The sequence below is a fragment of the Bufo gargarizans genome, chromosome 2 (genome assembly GCF_014858855.1).
Source record: "Bufo gargarizans isolate SCDJY-AF-19 chromosome 2, ASM1485885v1, whole genome shotgun sequence".
In the NCBI taxonomy this organism is placed as follows: Eukaryota; Metazoa; Chordata; class Amphibia; order Anura; family Bufonidae; genus Bufo; species Bufo gargarizans.
In genome coordinates, this window is record NC_058081.1 from 134,959,043 (window position 1) to 134,981,198 (window position 22,156).

Genomic DNA, 22,156 nt, shown 5'->3' on the forward strand with positions numbered 1-22,156 from the left:
AGGAAGAAGCCTAGAATATTGGCAGAAACCCTTTCACAACACAAAAAGGTGGGAGGCCTGGGCATACTGATCTTAGCAGACTATTTTCTAGCTACCCAAATCCAACATTTATATAATTGGTGGTCGCCAAAAGTGGAGATAACTTGGGTGGACATGACTTACAGACCCTGTTAATCAACAGCTTGAGAAGCCACCCCACGGACATTAACCCACTACCTTTTGTGGTGGAGGCATCGATTGACCACTGGCAAGTATTCCACACCAGGTGTACTCCAGAAAGCTTCCTATTAGCACAAATAACACCCATCCAACTAATTAAACTAGACCTCCCTGACGTGGACTTGTCCACCTGGAAGAACAAGGACATAAGCTATATATTTCAGTTGCTATCAGACAACCGCCTGAAACCATTTGACACCCTGCAAACTAAGTTCAGTATCTTAAGTACAGACTTTTATAAATACCTACAGATTAGGCATTTATTGGATCAAAAGAACCCTTACCAGGTCACAGCATAAAAGACTCTATTTGAATTATGGTCTAAACTTCAATACGAGACTAGTAAGCAATAGTTGAGGCCTTTCGCATGGCATTGGGTGACCAACAATAATTAAAAAAAAAACACCTAGTTATTGAGCTGGGATAGAGAACTAGGAATAATAATACCAGCAGAAAAATGGACCACTTCGTTCTGCTTTATCTCTGTGCACTACACGAGGCTGCAATCAAAACATGTCTTCGCTGGTACTTCACAACAGATAGGCTCAGCCATATGTACCCAAACATACCCTCGTTATGTTGGCGCAACTGCGGAGGAAGAGGAACACTGCTTCACATTTTGTGTCCATGCCTGAAAGTAAACCCACTGTCTAGCAGAAAACGCTTAATAAGCCCAGATCTTTGCTAGGGCTAAATAGAGACACTGGTTATAGCTGTCTCGGCCAGGATTGCAGAGTAGCCGTGACTTCATAGAAAAAAATGGGATTACAGAACAAGTCGCAAAAAATCCAGCAGTGTTTTTTCCTACACGCCTTTTAATCCCATTCATTTGTATGGGATCACTGCTACTCGGTGATCCTGGCCACGACTGGTGTCGTCATGTAGACCTAGCCTTAGATGGATCCTCTACCCTTAGGCCTCTTTCACACGGGTGTCATGGATTTGAGCTGGATACGATGCGGGTGCGTCGCGGGAAAATGTGCATTTTAATGCATTTTGCACGCGCGTGAGAAAAATCGGCATGTTTGGTACCCAGACCCGAACCCGGACTTCTTCACAGAAGTTCGTGTTTGGGTTAGGTGTAGTGTAGATATTATTATTTTCCCTTATAACATGGTTATAAGGGAAAATAATAGCATTCTTAATACAGAATGCTTACTAAAATAGTGATGGAGGGGTTAAAAAAAGAATTCTAAATTAAACTCACGTTAATCCACTTGTTCGCCAGCCTGGCTTCTCTTCTTTCTTCTTCCTTGAGGAAAAGGACCTTTGGTGACGTCACTGTGCTCATCACATGGTTCATCACCATGGTGATTATGAATATGGTCATGTTACTATGCGCAATATGATGTGACTAGTGTTGAGCGTGAATATTTGTATTGCAAATTTTTATTGCAAATATCGGCATTTTAAGAATTCGCAAATATTAAGAATATAGTGCTATATATTCGGAATGATGAATATTCAGTTTTTAGTTGTTGTTTTTTTTAACACAGTACACATCAGGTGATCATCCCTCCCTTCTTCTAGCTTGTGGGTCAATGAGAAGGCTTTGTCACAGCAACATCCCTAGCAACCAATAGAAAAGTTGCCTACCCCTTACTATATAAGAACCTCCCCAGCAGCTATTTTCTAAAGTTTATTGCAGTTATGAGAGACAGCAGTGTCATTGCTGTGCTATGTGCTTTGTTGTATGACATTAGACAGTTAACTTATGTATATATATAATTCAGATAGTTAGGGGGAGATAATCAGTGTAGGTTATATTGATCTATAGTGTAGCTGACAGGTTCCAGTGCAGGGTGTTAGGTAGTGTGATAGGTTCTACTGTCCATACATACATGCTACAGACAAAGTGCTGTGATATATGCACATCATTAATTGCTGAAAATTCTCAAGTGCAAATAAATTGGAGCACTCTATCTGCATATAAAGCTATTCTAATGTTCTTCGATGCCAACCATTTTCTCCAGTCTCAGGAAACTTATACCATCTTGCAAAATGTAGCATAAGTGAGCCACGTCTGTATTTCGTGCGCATTATGCGAATATTACATTGCTGATTTTCGCTATAAAGAATATAATCTCGAATTTGCGAATATATGATGAATATTCTACAAAATATCGCAAATTCGAGTATTGCCCCTGCCGCTCATCACTAGATGTGACACAAGTGTCAAATACCCAAACCTGAGATTTTTTACTTCAAAATGAAGGGGACATTTCCCACATAGGTTCATTGTAAGTTAAGGGCAAATCACTTGGAATGTTGCAAATTGTAATCTGCAAATCACACATATCCTACAAATGCCCGTTCCCAATAATCGGCTTCACGGAAGGTGTACAGAAAACTAGGAGACACAAAATGAAGATCCGACTGACTGGATCCAAAACTAAGGAACCAAAGGGTAAGCCCTGCAACAGCCCTGGGTCTCTCCCTTACTGCTCAGCCTATGCAAACATTCCTATGGTAGATGATTGCATACCCTCGTTCCTCGACTGTTTGACACCTGAACACCCTATAATAGTGAGGGGACACGACCACCGGCTCCCTACACTAAATACGGAGGGAGTCAGGGTCACCTAGGATCCAGCAAACAGGAAAACACAAATGAATGAACAAACTTATCTGTAGAAGAATCAGTAGTAGCATCCAGCATGCACACACTCCAGGAAGTTGTATAAACCGCAAAGTGATGCAGTATGGGAAGGGATTTAAAGGGATGCAATCAGTGCAACTACATGACAGCTGAGAGAGGCTAACGAGAAAAGAAAAGCAAAACAAAAAGGAACCTCAAGCAGGAGGTTCTGAAGAACGTCTGTCAGAGCTTCTCAGATGTCTGGTGGTGACATCGGCCCCTCTAAAGGTGCAGCCGATTTACCTGATGAAGGAGCAAAAGCTTGTTCATTGGGTGAAACAATCATTAATGCAGACGGCTAAATTATCATTTCTGGGCAGCAGATCGTGCGATCTAAGCAGCGATCTGCTGCCAGAAACAATGCAATTGTATGAGGACGAGCGATCACAAAAGCCATCGCTCCTCCTCATACTGTGTAGGTGTTTGCATACTGTGCATGTATATGCTGAGCTTCACCTCCACTGAACTGGCAGCCAATTCAGGAAGGAACACTTCCTCCCGATAACTGGCTGCTGGTTGGATTGTGAAAATTCAGCATTAGGCCTTATTCACACCTTATTCTGTGATAATGTCTGTGACAAGACGCTCAGTGTTCCATACATGGCAATGTCCATGTTTATTCTATATTTTCATTTGATGTCCTCATGCGTCATCCGTTTACCACGTGCACTGCGAGGCTAAAATGAGATTTCCTTAGCATCTCCTACCAATGTTCAAGGAAAAACTACTGACTGAATATGGACGCCAAAGGATATGTTTGGTAAGAAACACAGACTAAAGTAGTGCATGCTTCCATTCTGACCACCAGTTGGTGGAAAAACAAGGAAGTGTGAATAAACACATTAAAATCAATGTATATGTGAGCTTTCAGTGGCGAACACAGGCATCATATGATTCATTGACGTGTGAATAACTAAGTCTACATTCACACAACAGTGAAAAATGGCCGTTTGAAAGCGGGTTATGTAATAGCAGTTTTCAGAGCCAGTTAAAGTCTATTGGGTATTCACATGGCCTGTTTTTAATGGCCAGTGAATAGAGGCTTTCAAAAAATAGGACATATCCTATTGAAATCAATAGGTCAGTTTTTAATGGCTGTGTAGACAGGAATGCATGGCTACCAGGCTCTTTCAGGAGTTGAAATTTTAAAAAAAAGCTTCATGCAGCAGGACCTGCTCTCCCAGCACCGAGACTTCAGAGTCAATAGCAAGGGTTCGAGGAACAAGTATCCCTATGCGTTAAGAGGTGAGTTTTTTTATTTTGTTATTAAGCAGGGATGGGGAGAAGACAGGGACATTACATATGGGGCACAACTTAGGGCCATTACATATGTATGGGGGCACATCTAGGGGCCAACATACTGTATATCATGAAAGATATATATAAAAAAAAGGCATAGATGCACGCTACCTTGGCTGCAACACAATGCGTAGAACTACAAGTAGCAGAATACTGCTTAATGCACAAATACACATGTGAAGGGTGAATAGACTATATGAAAAATAGAAGCTCTTTGTGCATATTTTTTATCAAGAATACGTTGGGCCCATCTACCAGCGACAAGGTGGCTTCTAACAGACAGGACCAACAGTCTTGCCTCTCTTGGGCTTTTGCCTACAAGTTTCAGGGCAATGTAGGATCCAACAGGATACTCTGATTAAAAGCACCAGGTAGATAGGCGGATGTATATAAATATATATGCACAAATGGTTGAAAAATGGCCATTCGTAATCTCCATTTAGTATGTGTTCCATTATTGACAGTGCAGTCCAGTGCACATCTTGTCTAATGTATGCAGTCCTGGAACAGCCGTTTGAGGGTGCATGTCTTTGTTTAAAAGGTGAGCAAATTGCCAGTTTGGAATTGCACATCATGTATCTAAACAGGCGAGTTTCAACACTGAGAAGCGTTGACAATTTGTAGAAGAGTTTGCTGCTCACTGAGCAGGCACTCTATGGGGTAGATGTGGGGGAGGGTGGTAGTGAGGATGCTCAGGCAAGTGAGGTAGGTAGCTAGGTAACAGTTAGAAAGTGGGATAGAGGGAAGAGTGCCAGGGAGGCTAGCCCTGATCTGACACACCCCAACAAGTTCGCAAGGTTGGCAGATGAGGGGGATGTCAGTTCAGGGAGATCACTGCTGCAGCCGGACACTTCCTCTGCCAGTCAGGGTAATGTCAGCTCCAGTAAGCAGGGGACCAGGAGAGCAGGGCAGACATGCTGGTAGTGGGAGACTCAATTATTAGGTGTACAGATAGGGCGATGTCATGGCCTTTGGTGTGCGCCGTGACATGATTGCCACGCATGCTGTTACCTGCGGCAACATGTTACTTTTTATGCTTGTGTGTGCACTTCTCCTTTAAGTTGTTTCCTCCTTCTGTCTGGTGGTCATGGGGTTATTGTCTTCCTTGGTGTGGAACTGGGTGTGGTCTCTAGGCTCTATGTATCTATTTTGCCTGATTGGAGTCGGGAAGGAATTTTCTTCCCCTTAAGGCCTCATGCACACGACCGTTGTGTGCATCCATGGCCATTGTGCCATTTTCCGTTTTTTTTCGCGGACCCATTGACTTTCAATGGGTCCGTGGAAAAATCGGAAAATGCACCGTTTGGCAGCCGCATCTGTGATCCGTCTTTCCTGGCCGTGAAAAAAATAGGACCTGTCCTATTTTTTTCACGGCCAACGGTTCACGGACCCATTCAAGTCAATGGGTCCGTGAAAAATCACGGATGCACACAAGATTGTCATCCGCGTCCGTGATCCGTGTCCGTGATCCGTGTCCGTTTTTTCCTATCATTTCAATGGCAAACTTGACTTAGATTTTTTTTTCATTTTCCATGTCCGTGGATCCTCCAAAAATAAAGGAAGACCCACGGACGAAAAAACGGTCACGGATCACGGACCTACGGACCCCGTTTTTGCAGACCTTAAAAAAAAACGGTCGTGTGCATGAGGCCTAAGTGGGGAAAATTGGCTTCTACCTCAGTTATTTTTCGCCTTCCTCTGGATCAACTTGCAGGATAACAGGAAGAACTGGATGGACAGATGTCTTTTTTCGGCCTTATATACTATGTCACTATGTTACCTACACATGCTGTGGATTATGTGTGTTTTTCCACGCAGATTCTCCTGCAGAAAATGAGCAGTTTAATACATCACTAGCAAAGTTTTTCACAAATCTCATATACACTTAGTTTTTTCGTTCCATTTTGAAATTGACCTGACATGTGGATTTAGAAATGTGCAGCAAATTATATTTCAATTTCATTCAAATATGCACCAAAAACTGCAAGTGAGACGTGGTTTTTGGTACAGCTACTTGCACACATTGCGGATTACAAATGCTTTTTCCTTGCATTTTTCTTCCGTGTGAATGTTGAAAAATGTTACTATAATGTAAGTTAGTTTAATGGTAGCAATGTTTTTCACCTTTTTCAATAGAAGAGTGAGATCTGCAGGAAACTGCATCAAATCAGCACAAAAATCTACAAGTAGCAAATGCAGATTTGGTGTAAAATCGCACAGAAGCCGACAATGAAATTCATGCAGAATTTCTGCAAGTCTACCCGCACCCATGAGCAGGTAGCCTTAGGCCCCTTTCACACGGGCGAGTTTTCCGTGCGGGTGCGATGCGTGCGGTGAACGCATTGCACCCGCACTGAATCCTGACCCATTCATTTCTATGGGGCTGTGCACACGAGCAGTGATTTTCACGCATCACTTATGCGTTGCGTGAAAATCGCAGCATGCTCCTCTTTGTGCGTTTTTCACGTAACGCAGGCCCTATAGAAATGAATGGGGTTGCGTGAAAATCGCATGCATCCGCAAGCAAGTGCGGATGCGGTGCGATTTTCACGCATGGGTTCTAGGTGACAGTCTATTCACTGTATTATTTTCCCTTATAACATGGTTATAAGGGAAAATAATAGCATTCTTAGTATAATAGCATGCTTAGTATAATAGTGCTGGAAGGGTTAAAAATAATAAAAAAGTTAACTCACCTTCTCCTCTTGTTCGCGTAGAGGCCGGTCTGTTCTTTAGCTGTGGCTGAAGGACCTTTGATGACGTCAGATCACATGCTCCATCACCATGGTGATGGACCATGTGATTGGAGCATGTGATCTGACATCACCTCAGGTCATTCAGCCCACAGCTAAAGAACAGACCGGGATCTACGCTAACAAGAGGAGAAGGTGAGTTAACTTTTTTATTATTTTTAACCCTTCCAGCACTATTATACTAAGCATTCTGTAGTCAGAATGCTATTATTTTCCCTTATAACCATGTTATAAGGGAAAATAATACAATCTTCAGAACATCAATCCCAAGCCCGAACTTCTGTGAAGAAGTTCGGGTCTGGGTACCAAACATGCGTGATTTTTCTCACGCGAGTGCAAAACGCATTACAATGTTTTGCACTCGCGCGGAAAAATCGCGCATTTTCCCGCAACGCACCCGCCTCTTATCCGGGCAAAAAACATGACGCCCGTGTGAAAGAGGCCTTATGCCTCATTCACACATCAGTGTTTGGTCAGTGATTTCCATCAGTGATTGTGAGCCAAAACCAGGATTGAAGCCTCCACAGACATAAAGTATAATGGAAAGATCTGTACCTGTTCTGTGTTTAGAGCCGCACCTGGTTTTGAATGGAAATCACTGACTGTGTGAATAAGGGCTCTCGCACACAAACATATTTATCGTACGCATCCAATCCGCATTTTTTGTGGGTCAGATGTGGACTCGTTCACTTCAATGGGGCTGCAAAAGATGCGGAAAGCACATCCACAAAAAAATAAAAAAAATAATTCACGTGTTTTTGTGTGCATTTCTGTGTTTCCACACCAAATCCACACTAAAAACAGCATGTGTTACTTGCGGTTTTTGTTCCAGTTTTATGCACATTTTCCACAGATTTCACTCTTGCATTGCAAAGCTTTTTCCGCACATAAGCCGTAATGTGTGCAGGTAGCCTAAGATGTTGTGTGACTTCAAAACAACATCAAGTCACAGACAAATCATACATTTTTGTAGTGTGACTTGTTTCCAATAGACCTCACTGACTATAATAGGATCTGCCACCTGTCTGTCTGGGAGCCTGGCTTCGCTATTTTGTCCAGTTTTTTTAGCGCTCTGTAAGGAGATATGAATGAAGCCTTGGTTATATAATAACCTTTCATTAAAGAATAATAATACTGAATAAAGTTTATCTAACACTTGCAAATTAGCGATGGACAAACATCGGCCGGGACGGTTCACGAACGCGATCGCGCAAATGCGATCAAATGTTTGCGAACTGCAAGTTCGCGGCAGGCCCTAAATGTCAGGCGAACCTGAAAACCCTTCAGCTCATATTTGCAGCCACCAAATACTTAGTAGAAGTGTACAAATAGTCCCACAACATGGACATTGTGTGTGCCCTGTTAAAGCCTAGAAAATCTTTATTTTAGGCCACGGGAGTACGGGCCTTAAAAAAATAGGCATTCACCTGACATAAAAGAAATTCTGATTATGTGGCTCGAGGTACATTGTGCGTTCAATGGATAAAAATTTTACTGCAGGCCCCAAGCATTAGGCATTCACCAGACAGAAAAGATGTGATTATGTGGCCAAAGGTATATTACACGGTCAATGGATATCAATTTTACTGCAGGCCAGTACAAATACAGGTCAAATACGAAATCCCCGCTCTTGAAAAAAAAAACTAATGATAATACTTGAAATTCGATAACACGTGGTCGTCACTGGTGTTGAATTCCTCCGAGGTCGCAACAATTATGCATTCAGTGTACATAAAAGAACAAGTAAGTATGTGGCTGGAGGTAGATTACACGGTCATTGGATATCAATTTTCCAGCAGGCCAGTGTACTACAGGCCCCAAAAATTATGCATTCAGCGTACATAAAAGAACAAGTAAGTATCCGAGGTAACGCAGCAAAACCGTAAACAAATGCTGCGCTAAATAGAAAGTATATAATTGGTATATAACACCCCTGCTTCAATCAGTTTTTTCGGGGGGCAACTGGCATATCACACCAGTAGAAATTATTTGTTCCAATGGCGTTTGTCACTATCTGTAGCTGCGGTAACGCAGCAAAACCGCAAACAAATGCTGCACAATACAAATTCACTATAATATACTTTCTATGTTAGAAAGTATAAGTATATTACACCCATTAGTAAGTCACACCTATCAATAGCACACCTATACTAGTCCTTAAAATGACATTTGTGGCCCTATTAGCTTGCGTTTTGTGTCCCTAACAGTCTGTCCCTGCTCCACACAGCAACCTCTCCCTACACTGGCAAAACACTGAATGTAAAATGGCAGCCAGATCAGGTTTATTTATAAGGTAGGGGGTATGTCCATGTGCTGAAACGTCTCAATTGGCTGTCCTGTACCACCTGATGGATGTGTCATGGGTCAAAGTTCTTCACAATGTAAAAGAATACGGCGCCAACGGACATCGCCATATGTTAGCCCGTTCGGCAGACCGCGAACGAGCAAAGTTCGCAGCGAAACGACCGCCGGACGAACCGCAAGGCCATCTCTATTGGAAATCTCTTTTTGTTGCTTTACGGTATTTTAGGTTTGGGCAACATATTACTAAATGTCTACCACGTCCATAAATTGTATTTTAAAAAATCATTGTCTTTTTCTCTGGAAAAGAAAGGTTGATAAATGAGTCCCAAGTGTGATAGCACTATGACGGGAAAAAAGGAAAAGACATAAAAATAAGAGTAAAAATATAGGACATTTACAATATACACAGTTTATGTAAGAGGAGCGGAAAAGTAACCCTTTAGCTCCTGAATAACAGTGTGTAAATATACTGCCTCTTGAAGAACATTTACTGACAGGGGGAGAATATAATCAGCTAACATGTAACACAACCCCACAGAGAGCTGATGGATTTTCTACATCTGATACTCGAGTACAGATCGATGGAAGGTCGCAGAGGTTAAATGGTGCATGTATCCCATGCGACCCAGGGGTCATTTATTTGGCCATTTAACCATCAAATACAATAGTGGGTGGTTAAACAGATCAACACTGTTCATGGCTTGCTGGATTAGCAACTGATCTATTGGACATTGGGGATTAAAAGTCCTTTGTCATTAGCCGTTAGCACTAGAGCCATATCCTACATAATCTTTTCAAAGTAACAGGGCTGTGTAACAGGCGGCTCTGAAAACGGATGTCTACAGGAAAATGTCTTATTGCGAACACATCGTTACAAAGAGGAGGAAATGTCAGGCTACACTTGTCAAACACATGATAACATGAATACATAGGGAGCACTGGGCTCAATACATGGATCTTAATTATTTCTTCTTCTAGGCTTTGAAGTGAGAAAATAAAGCGGATAAAATGCACCTGACTGTGGCGCATGTTGTATGTGCTCTCATGGGTGATAAGTGTATGTTTCATGTCATGTCCGCCGTCACGTGATACTAGGGCAATCAAAAACTGCACGGAATGGCGGGTTCGTCCAGACAAGTCGATGCCTATTATGTTCCAACAGCATGGTGAGAAAGTACAAAGGTCTATGCAAATTTCTGGATTACACATGAGCGAAACGATTCTAAACTAATCAAATTCAACTCAATTTTCCCAAAATTCGGGTCAAATATGGATTTTTGGCAACTTATTTCGGGCAGATTTCTCAAAAAAGGCATCATAAAAGATAATGCAGGATCATAGGAACCATGGTATTTTGGGTGGTTGCACACTGGCAGGCATTTGCCGCCAAAAAACAAAACATTTTCAGAACCTTTTTTGTTTTAATTAAAAAAAATCCTACCGTGCAGTTTGTTTTGAAAGAGGTTACCACCAGCAGCCATGCGTTTCCTATAGCCCTATATGTTGCTGTCACTAATCATAGCTTAGCATTAAAGAGCTTGAAATGCGTGGCATACAGACCCCAGAATGTTATCCACAACTTTGCAGGGCCATTGGAGTACTTTTGATTGAGTTCAAATTTTTCAGAACCGAATCAAATCACCTAACCGATTTGGCCAAATTGAATCTGAATCGAATTTAAAAAAAGATTGTTCATCACTGCTCCGGATGGTTACCAATGTTAGGATCCACGCGGCACATAACAACCTACAGAACAGGAGACATTCAATATGTAGTTATAGCAGGACTGTATCTATAATAAGAGGGTATCCGCTATGTTTAGAGATAAGGTTTTTGCACCAAAGTCTATACTGTAAGGGTAGATCTGCATGGGATGTAAATTGGTCGCAAAAGTCTGAGAGAGGTCCACAGCAAATCTGCATGAGTTATATGTGGAATTGTTATAATTTTGCTGCAAGGCACAGGGTGAAATCCACGGTGGAAATCTGCAGCCTAAATTGACATTCTGTAGATTAAGATCTGCAAAGCAGGTTAATTTCCAGCATGTCGATGAGATTTACTAAAATTTCAGCCTCTTTGCTGGTACCGTAATACAATGCGGATTTACCACCTGCAAATCCATGACTGCAAATCCACCGCATATCTATCCAGTGTGAACGTACTCTAAGGCTGGTTTCACACGGGCGTTGCGGATTGGGGCCGGATGCGTTCAGGGTGCATTCAGTGAAACTCGCACTACTTTGCAATCAAGTTCAGTCAGTTTTGTCTGCGATTGCGTTCAGTTGTTCAGTTTTTTCCGCGCGGCTGCCATGCGTTTTGATGCGTTTTTCACGCGCGTGATAAAAAATGGAATGTTTGCAAACAACATCTCTTAGCAACCATCAGTGAAAAACACATCGCACCCGCACTTGCTTGCGGATGCAATGCGTTTTTCACGCAGCCCCATTCACTTCTATGGGGCCAGGGCTGCGTGAAAAACGCAGAACATAGAACATGCTGCGATTTTCACACAACGCAGAACTGATGCGTGCAAAACAACGCTCATGTACACAGACCCATCGAAACGAATGGGTCAGGATTCAGTGCGGGTGCTATGAGTTAACGTCACGCATTGCACCCGCACGGAAAACTCGCTCGTGTCAAAGGGGCCTAAGAGCATTGAGAACATGGAGCTACCATGGTTGTTCACTGAAAGAGTTCAAAAGGGACCTGGATGCATTTCTTCAGAATAACAATTATACAGGTTATATTCACTAGATTTCGGGAGAGGGGTCTTTGATCCAGGGAGTTTTTCTGATTGCCTGATTAGGAAAATTAGCTTCTGTGGTTTTAGCGGCCCCAATGCACGGGTCCCAATGAATGGGTCCGTGATCCGTTCTATTTTTTTGCGATGCGGAAGCACAGACAGAAACACCACGGAAGCACTCCATAGTGCTTCCGTGGGCTTCCGATCCGTGCCTCTGTTCCGCACTGCATCTTCCGGATTGCGGACCTACTCAAGTGAATGGGTCCGCATCCGTGATGCATGGTGCACATGGCTGGTGCCCGTGTGTTTCGGACCCGCTGTAGGGATAATTTATGTAGGTCCTGAGTATTCTTTTGAATACAAGTCTCTGCATTTGTGGAGTATGTTCTGTTCCACTGTCTGAAATGTTCTGCTGTACGTTTGACCTAGACATATAAATCTGTGTTCTTCACAGTATACAACTGTAGGAAACATGTAATCGGTTATGCTTTTCAATATAGTTGAAGCAATGGTATTGTGACATATACTGGCATAACACATATCAAAAAATGCTCTTTTGGCATATGTCTGGAAAATGAGCGCTTTAGATTTTTTGAGTATTCATTGAACAATTTGCCCAAGGACAGTGTCAACTTAAGGTATTTTTGCACGAGCCGATTATCGTGTAAATGATCGTTAAATCGAGTGAAACTGCATGAATATCGAGCAGCAAAAAAGCAATGAACGATAGAGCAGCAACCGACAATCGGTAGACTTCTTGTTGGTTCAATCGATTGTGTGGACACAAAAAATATTGTTGGACGTTAGAGATTTTATACATGTAAGCGGGAATCGTTCACGGCATGCATAATTACAGACGATAACACCGTGGGTGTGCTTAACCCCTTAGTGACCAAGCCTGTTTGGGCCTTAACGACCAAGCCAGACTTTGGAAATCTGACATGTGTGACTTTAGCAGAGAATAACTTCATAAAGGTTTTGCACATCAAAGTAAAATTCTGACATTGTTTGCAACTGCAATATTTCACATACATACATAAATACTATTTAACATCAGAAATATATTTCCACCTCTTTACTTTATTTTGGATGCACTTACAAAAAACGTTTACTTTTTTTTTATTTATTTAGGAGATTTACCATATAAATGTAAAATTTTTTGAAGTACATATTTTTTCCTGCAACAAGCCAAGTTTGCAGAGGCTTATAAGTGTCAGAATAATAGAACCCCCCCAAAAGTGATCCCCATTTTGAAAACTAGACCCCTTAATGTATTCATGTATGGGTGTAGTGAGTTTTTTCACCACCTAGTCTTTTAAACAAAATAAATGCTAAGAAGGCGAAAATAAATAAAATTTTCATTTTTTACACAAAAGTGTAAATATAAAGCACATGAAAATGAAGAAATACACCCCAAAATGTATCACCCCATTTCTCCTGTCTTCAAAAATAACCCCATTGTGGCCCTAATCTTATGTCTTGACACACGGCAGGGCCCAAACATAAAGGAGCACCCAGTAGCTTTCAGAATACTAAATTTGTGCGAAAATGTAGAAAACCCCCATAAATTACCCAATTTTTAAAACTACAGATAAGGTGACAGTTTTAATGATACTATTCTGGGTTACATTTTTAATTCGCTCTATATTATGTTTTTTGTTACCAAAAATGGCCGTTCTGGCACAGTTTTTATTTTTTGTTTTTTACAATGTTCATCTGACAGGTTAGATCATGTGCTATTTTTATAGAGCAGGTTGTTACGGATGCGATGATATCAAATTTGTCTACTTTCTTTGTTTGTTTCACTTTTACATAATAAAGCATTTTTGAAAAAAAATACATGTTTTTGTGTCTCCATTTTCTGAAAGCCATATTATTTTTATTCTTTGGGCGATTGTATTAGGTAGAGTGTTATTTTTTGCAGGATGAGGTGATGGTTTGATTAGTACTATTTTGTGGTACATATGACTTTTTGATCGCTTGGTATTACACTTTTTGTGATGTAAGGTGACAAAAAATGGCTTTTTTGGCACATTTTTTTTAAAAATGGTGTTCACCTGAAGGGTTAGGTGATGTGATATTTTTATAGAGCTGGTTGTTACGGATGTGGCAATACCTAATATGTATACTTTTTTTCATTTGTTTCACTTTAACACAATAAAAGCATTTTAGAAAAAAAAACACGTTTTTGTGTCTCCATTTTCTGAAAGCCATATTTTTTTTTATTTTTTGGGCGATTGTTTTATGTAGGTGCTCATTTTTTGCAGGATGAGGTGATGGTTTTTCTGGTACCATTTTGGGGTATATACGACTTTTTTAATCACTTTTAATACCTTTTTTGGGGAAGTGAGGTGGGCAAAATTTAAATTTCATCCTAGTTTTTTTTTTTTTTTTTATGGCGTTCATCGTCCAAGGAAAGTAACTTGACCCTTTCATATATCAGGTCGTTACAGGCGTGGTGATATCAAATGTGTAGTATATTTTAGTTTTCAAATTTGAATCAATTATAAATGTGCGGCAATAAGAAGAAATTAGATTATTGAAAAAAAAAAAAATTGACCTTTTTTTCACTTTTTTTTTTTAAAATGTTGACCCAGACCCACTTGGTTCTGAAGATCCAGTGGGTCTGATGCCTATATAATACAATGCAGTACACTATACAATGTACTGCAGTGTATTGTGACTTTACACTTAGTCTGATCAGGCTTAGCTACACCATGGCAAGCCGGAAGCTTGTGAAGGCGTCCGGTTACAATGATAACCATCGGGATGCTGCCACAGCAGCGCAGCGGCCCAATGGGAGAGGGAGGGAGCTCCCTCCCTGTTAACCCTTTCCATACAGCGGACCCTATGGACCGCGGTATGGAAAGGGTTAAACGACTGACATCGGTGCCAGCACCGATGTAGGCCGTTTCAAGAAGAGTGTCAGCTGTATGCTGACACTCTGCTAACCGCTTGGCGAGATCAGGGCAGGAGGGGGATCAGCAGCGCTGCTGCCGGCCATCCTGAAATTAGGACGGCACAATAAGCGCTGGAGCCAACGGGGGGGGGTTAAATACATTGGGGGGGGCCATAATGACCCAATCGAGGTGCTTATTATCTCTCTTCTCCTGAGGAGAGAGACATACTGCAGGGGTGGCGGCGGCCGGCTTATAGTGCGCACATGCGCCGGGCCTCCGGCATCTGCTGAGGTCCGGGGGTGTGAGGATCGGGAAGTTGGGGGACCCGATCCCTGCACAGGAGACTTTCTCCCTCCTTTCTTACATGAGAGGAGGGAGTAAGTTTACTGCCAGCAGCTCTGCTGCCAGCATTTTCTGTGATCACTGTGATACAGTGTATCACGGCAATCATGTGATCAGAGACCGCTTGTCACGGTCTATGATCACTGCCCTGAGCCCTCAGCTACCTCTGGTAGCTGCGGGCATGGAGCTCCAGTGCTTGATTTAAGTGCTAACTTGGACTGAAGTGCGCCGTAAAAAAGCGGCACTCCAGCCCAAGGCTCCTTAGTGACCGCTGTAAAAACACGTATGGGTTGTCACTAAGGGGTTAAGCGCAGCACTCAAATTTCACTTTATGTAAAGGCACGTCTAAAGGGTCATTGTTGAAATGTTCACTACACCAAGAGACGACTCGTTCGTTGGCCAAACGTACCAATCTTCACCTCATGTAAAGGTACCTTAACTCTTAGGGCTCATGCACATGACAGTATGTATTTTGCTGTCCGCAAAACACAGATCCGCAAAAATATGGAAGACGTCCATGCGCGTTTCGGATTTTGCGCAACGGAACAGCTGGCCCCTAATAGAACAGTCCTACCCTTGTCCGTAATATGGACAATAATAGGACATGTTCTATTTGTCTGCAGAACAGACATACGAAACATACGGAAACGGAATGCACACAGAGTAACTTGCGGACTCATTGAAATTAATGGTTCCGCATACGGCCCGCCAAAAATACGGAACAAACATGGAAAAAATATACGTTTGTGTGCATGAGCCCTTAGTATGCAGCAGAGTCAGATCTCCAAAGCAGCAAACATCCAGTCATAGTACAACAGCAGAGGCCATTACTGCACACGTTAGACTCCTAGACAGCTGTAGGGAAGTACCACAGTATCTGCTGCTTTGTTCTGCTGATAACATCCCTAATATACTACAATGTATTATTATTTTTTTAAATGTTGAAGGCGTAGGTGAACCTGACAAAATAAGAGCATTTTGACAGTTTGTAATTCAGCCTTCATCTCCTTTATATTGAGGTGTTCCTCGGTCCAGCCTGTAGATGTCACTCTTGGTGTTAGTGTCTGTCATCCTAAGACAATGCAGGCTATTTGTAACGTGTATGTGTGCATTCGGTTGGGGGGTGGTGGCTGGAGTTAAAGGGGTTGTTCGGTTTCCTATATTGAAGACCTATCCTCAGGATAGGATATCAGATGGTCAGGGGTCAGCTCATGCAAGTGCTGCGTTCACTTTGCTGTTTACCTGCTCACTGTCGACATTGCAGTGGCAAGCAGTGTAATTACAGCTCCTCCATGCCATTCACTTCAGTGGGAAGCAGCAGTTGCAGTTACACTCTGTCCCATTCAAGTGAATGGAACGGAGGAGTTGTAATCACACTGCTCACCGCTGCGATGTCGACAACGAGCAGGTAAACTGTGAAAAGAACGCAACACTCGCAAGAGCACTGCTTTCTCTTCATACAGATGACTGGCGATGGTGCTCCTGCTGTTCTGATATTGATGACCTATCCTGAGGATAGGTCATTAATATTGGAACAAGGACAACCCCTTGAAGGGTCCTTTGGGTCTGGACCATGTCAGATGATTATGTTTTTTTCTTTTAAATTGTTTATTAAATATGGTGTAACGGGGTGCCAAAGGCACACACGGTCTCCCATCAGCCACAGACCTGCTGCTTAGCTTCGGGAGCGAGGGTGGAGTGCAGTGGTCACTATCCTTCCCCCTGTGTGTGTGTGGATGTGACCGTTACATATTGTTTGCATCATGCCAATGCTGACGTCCTCATTCATTGCTACCAGCTCTGATTCCTTTCTCCACCAGGCACTGCTACTGCCACTCTGGGTCCTCAGGGGTAGTGCCCAGAGAACAGCAGACCAGGAAGAGTGGTGAGCAGGACCGGAATGGGGTTCCTTGGACCACCAGAGGATATTATTCTCTGGGTCCAAGTCCCATGTCATCTAACAGGTTTGTATTCAAACAAAGAGGCAGCTCTAAATGTATTTATTTATTTATCTGTAGCTTTGGGGCCCACTATGGCATCAGAATCTGGGCCCACCAGAGGACCCCCTGATTACATGTTTTGGGGTCTGAACTTTTTTTTTTTGCACTGCTCTGATTTATTTAGGTGTCTGGTCTGCGGTCTGAATTAATTTAAGGTTTTGTTCTGAGGGATGTAATTATTTAGGGGTTTGGTTGGGGGTCACAATAGCAGCAAACACCCACTGGGTGTTTTAATTACTACCATTTGGCAAGTATCATACACCAATGGAATTGCTTATAGACTGTAGCATTCGAAAAATATATAAGGGTACAGCCACATGGTTAGGTGCATGCAGTTTTGGAATCCAAAGTGAAAAGTGGATCATAAAAGGAGAGAAAGTATAAAAGAGAGATACAACTTCTCCCCTTTTTTAAATTCACTTCTGGTTTTCACTTCCAAAACTGCATCAGGAAACAGTGCCCTTAAGACCTCTTTTACACGACCGTATGGCTTTTTCAGTGTTTTGCAATTTTTCATGGATCCATTCCGTTTTTGTTTCCGTTGTGTTTCCGTTTCTGTTCCGTTTTTTATTTCCGTTTTTCCGTATGACATATACAGTATACAGTAATTACATAGAAAAAATTGGGCTGAGCATAACATTTTAAATAGATGGTTTTGCAAAAATGGAACGGATATGGAAGACATACGCATTTCCGTATGTGTTCCTTTTTTTTGCAGACCCATTGACTTGAATGGAGCCACGGAACATGATTTGCGGGCAATAATAGAACATGTTCTATCTTTCAACGGAATGGAAAACTGGAAATACAGAAACGGAATGCATACAGAGTACATTCCATTTTTATTTTGCAGAACCAATGAAATGAATGGTTCCGTATACGGACCGTATACGCAACGCAAAAAAATGGAAAAAGAAAACGGTTGTGTAAAAGAGGCCTTACTGTGTCTACATGTGTCTGCATACAGGGCTGCACACGTACACATCCCTTGCTTCTGCTCATCAGACCTATAAGCAATCTGTAGTTTGCCAATATTATAAAGCCTCATTCACAGGTCCGTGTCCATGCTCAAATCCGTGAGTAGGTGGTCAGTGATGCATCCATGAAGTTGTCTATGAAGTGTTGGGTCCATGTGTCCATTTTTTGCTGTCACCTGACATGAACAAATGCCTGGATGACAATGCAGCTAAAAGTCCTTCAAAAGCTCTGGCCTAAGACCATGTTCACATAGGAGAGTTTTTAAACTTTTTTTTTCATTCAGTTTTGTTGCTAAAGGGCAGGATTGCTGCAGTTTTGTATGAATGAGCCCAAGCCAAGACTGAATCCAGATGATCGGAGGTGTAAGCCATTATAAGGCCTAACAGAGAACTATTTTCTTAAAGGGAGTCTGTCACCAGAATTTGCCCTTATACAGTGCTTACATAGTGCTGTAGCATTACTATAGATGAGTCAATTGGTAACTTTGTCCTTTTGTTTTGATGTTCACCAGGGACAAAAACGCAGTTTTATTCATATGTAAATGACGGTTCACAAGTGCCCAGGGGTGGCGTTCGGGCTGTAAGTGCCCAGGCCACTCTGCCTTCTTCTCACATAACTCCTCCCCAGCCTGTTGCCTAATCCAGTGTACTGGCCAAGATCCCGTTGGCGCCTGCACATTGTGATGGCCATTGTGGGCAGCAGCATCGTTCCATGCGCCTGCAGGATCTTGGCCAGTACACTGAATGACTCAAGAGGCTTACAGGGAGGGCCAAACAACAGGCTAGGGAGGAGTTATGTGAGAAGAAGGCACTTACAGCCCGATCGCCGCCCCTGGGCACTTGCAAAGCATCATTTACATATAAATCAAACTGCATTTTTGGCCCTTATGAACATTAAAACAAAAGGACAAAGGTACCATTTGACTCATCTGTAGTTATGCTACAGGGCTATGTAAGCACTGTATAAGGGCAAATTCTGGTGACAGACTCCCTTTAAAACCTAGGTACACCTTCGTGAGCAATTTTTTTTTTATGATTGCATTTTACTCATTTTAGGCTAAAAATCTTTTTTTCAATTAGTCTTTATTAAAATTGAGCTGTTCTGTCACAAAGGGTAACTCTTTTTCTAGCTGTGTGAATGGTACTTTCACTTTAATTTTGTGCCGGTCATCTATAAAACCGATAAATTACTAATGGATCATGAACACTTATTTTAGCCACATTATTATCAGTAAGATAAGAAGTGAGCTATATGAGTGTTTATAATGTCAGAGATAAGAAGCCGTCAGGTGAGCTGGCTGACAGAGCAGAGAGAAAATTCAGATCCTGCTACCTGAGAAGCACCCCCAAAGAAAAATGCCCCCAAAGGTGTACATAGCCATTAAAGAGGTTGTCTCATGAAAAATATTATACGTTGTTTTCTAACCAGCACCTGGATCTGAATTCTTTTGGAATTGCATGTAATTAAAAAAAATAGCATAGCCACTGAGTTATTCAATAAATAATACCTGTATAGCGCCACCTGCTGTTATCTTTTTCTTTTTTCTTTGTCCTGCTCACTGAGATGGCAACACATGCTCAGTTTCATGATCCATCAACTGCCTCCTGAGTTGTGATAGGTGGACCAGAAGGAAGAGCAGCAGGGTTACTACCAGTGAGAAAAATGTAATATACATTAAAAAACAAAAAATATATTTATTGCATGTATAGTGCAATAATACTTAATTTAAAATGGCATATTCATTACATAGTAGTACTTTTCCTGGGATAACCCGTTGAACATTAAAACTCCCAGGGGGTGGAACTATGGTGGCATGTAAGGCCTCTTTCACACGGGCGTCAGTTTTTTTGCCCGGATAAGAGCCGGGTGCGTTGCGGGAAAATGCGCGATTTTCCCGCGCGAGTGCAAAACATTGTCATGCGTTGCACTCGCGTGAGAAAAATCGCGCATGTTTGGTACCCAAACCCGAACTTCTTCATAGAAGTTCGGGCTTGGGATTGATGTTCTGAAGATTGTATTATTTTCCCTTATAACATGGTTATAAGGGAAAATAATAGCATTCTGAATACAGAATGCATAGTAAACCAGCGCTAGAGGGGTTAAAAAAATTTAAAAAAAAATTTAACTCACCTTAGTCCACTTGATCGCGAAGCTGGCATCTCCTTGTGTCTCCTCTGCGCTGAGCGGCTGAACAGGACCTGGGGTGAGCTGCTCCATTAAATACAGGTTAAGGACCTTCGATGGCGTCACTTCGGTCATCACATGGTACGTCACATGATCTTTTACCATGGTGATTCACCATGGTAAAAGACCATGTGATGACCGGAGTGACGTCATCGAAGGTCCTTAAGCGATATTTAATGGAGCAGCTCACCCCAGGTCCTGTTCAGCCGCTCAGCGCAGAGGAGACACAAGGAGATGCCAGCTTCGCGATCAAGTGGACTAAGGTGAGTTAAATTTTTTTTTATTTTTTTTTAACCCCTCTAGCGCTGGTTTGCTATGCATTCTGTATTCAGAATGCTATTATTTTCCCTTATAACCATGTTATAAGGGAAAATAATAATGATCGGGTCTCCATCCCGATCGTCTCCTAGCAACCGTGCGTGCAAATCGCATGGCATCCGTACTTGCTTGCGGATGCCATCCGATTTTCACACACCCCATTCATTTCTATGGGGCCTGCGTCACGTCGAAATCGGACAATATAGAGCATGCTGCGATTTCAACTGAACGCACAAGTGATGCGTTAAAAACAACGCTCATGTGCACAGGCCCATAGAAATGAATGGGTCAGGATTTAGTGCTGGTGCCATACGTTCGCCGCACGGATCGCACCCGCACGGAAAACTCGCCCGTGTGAAAGAGGCCTAAGTGTCTTCACTAAGTAATGCAGCTACTGGTGGATTTTGTCCATGTAGATTCTAGAAAATCGCAAAAAAAAAAAAATTGGGGGGGGAAAAATGGCAACAAAATACCCCAAAACAAACATGATATGTAGTAGTCTTCAAAAAAAGCAGTATTTCATAATATGCATGACTTTGAAAAAAATCCTATTCAGTACGGTGTTACGTCAGGCAGGGAAAATACCCCATGTGTTTACAACCGCAGGCCTCATGCACGTGCCAAAGTCTTGTGTACTGAGCCTTTTATTTTCTCATGGACTCCAAATAAAAGACACACAGGGGTACAGTATAGGCCCATAGATTTGTATTGGTGATGTACAGTATGATTTAAGGCCTTCTTCACCAACAAGATTGTGAACTCCACCACTAATTGCATCCATACAACACAAATCAGTAATGCGGTCATGTGCATGAGGCCTAAAAAGAAAAATATTTTTTCTGTGGTGCCGTTCTCGGCCTTGTTGGTGAGCAAGACTCCACCATGATTATCATCCATGTCTGCAGAACGGAGAACCTCAGTGCTGCTGGCTTGTAGGAAGTATGCCTCACCATTTTCTGTATTTTTTGTAACACTTACTGGATAATTTTCCTGCACTGCAACGTAAAAGATTAAGTCATGCAGAGAAAGAGCTATATTTGAAGTAGCTAGTGCTGGCATGGTAAATAGCCCCCAATATGTGATTGCATGTTTTTTTTTATTTGAGGTGCCTGACCTACTAGCTGTAAAGTGAATATATAATGCAGTGTAATTCTCTCTTTTCTCCACAGACCACAATTCCTTTCATCTCAGATGCAAATGTTCATGGTACGTCCTTATTTACATTACAGTGTGCGCGCTCAGCCCAGCCCCCAAGTGGCTCTTTCATTTCGCTGTAAGACAGAACACGTTGATGTTTTCCCTGTCTCAATCCTCGGATTAAGTATCGACTCTTCATTCTGTTAACAGAGGGAAGCATAAAAGGCTGGATCAAATGTGCTGTCGCCATCAAAATTACTAACTGAACAAACACAGGGAGCAATTCACATTGTGTCTTTTTCCTAATGCATTATTGTCATAAAAGGCTGATTTTCCAT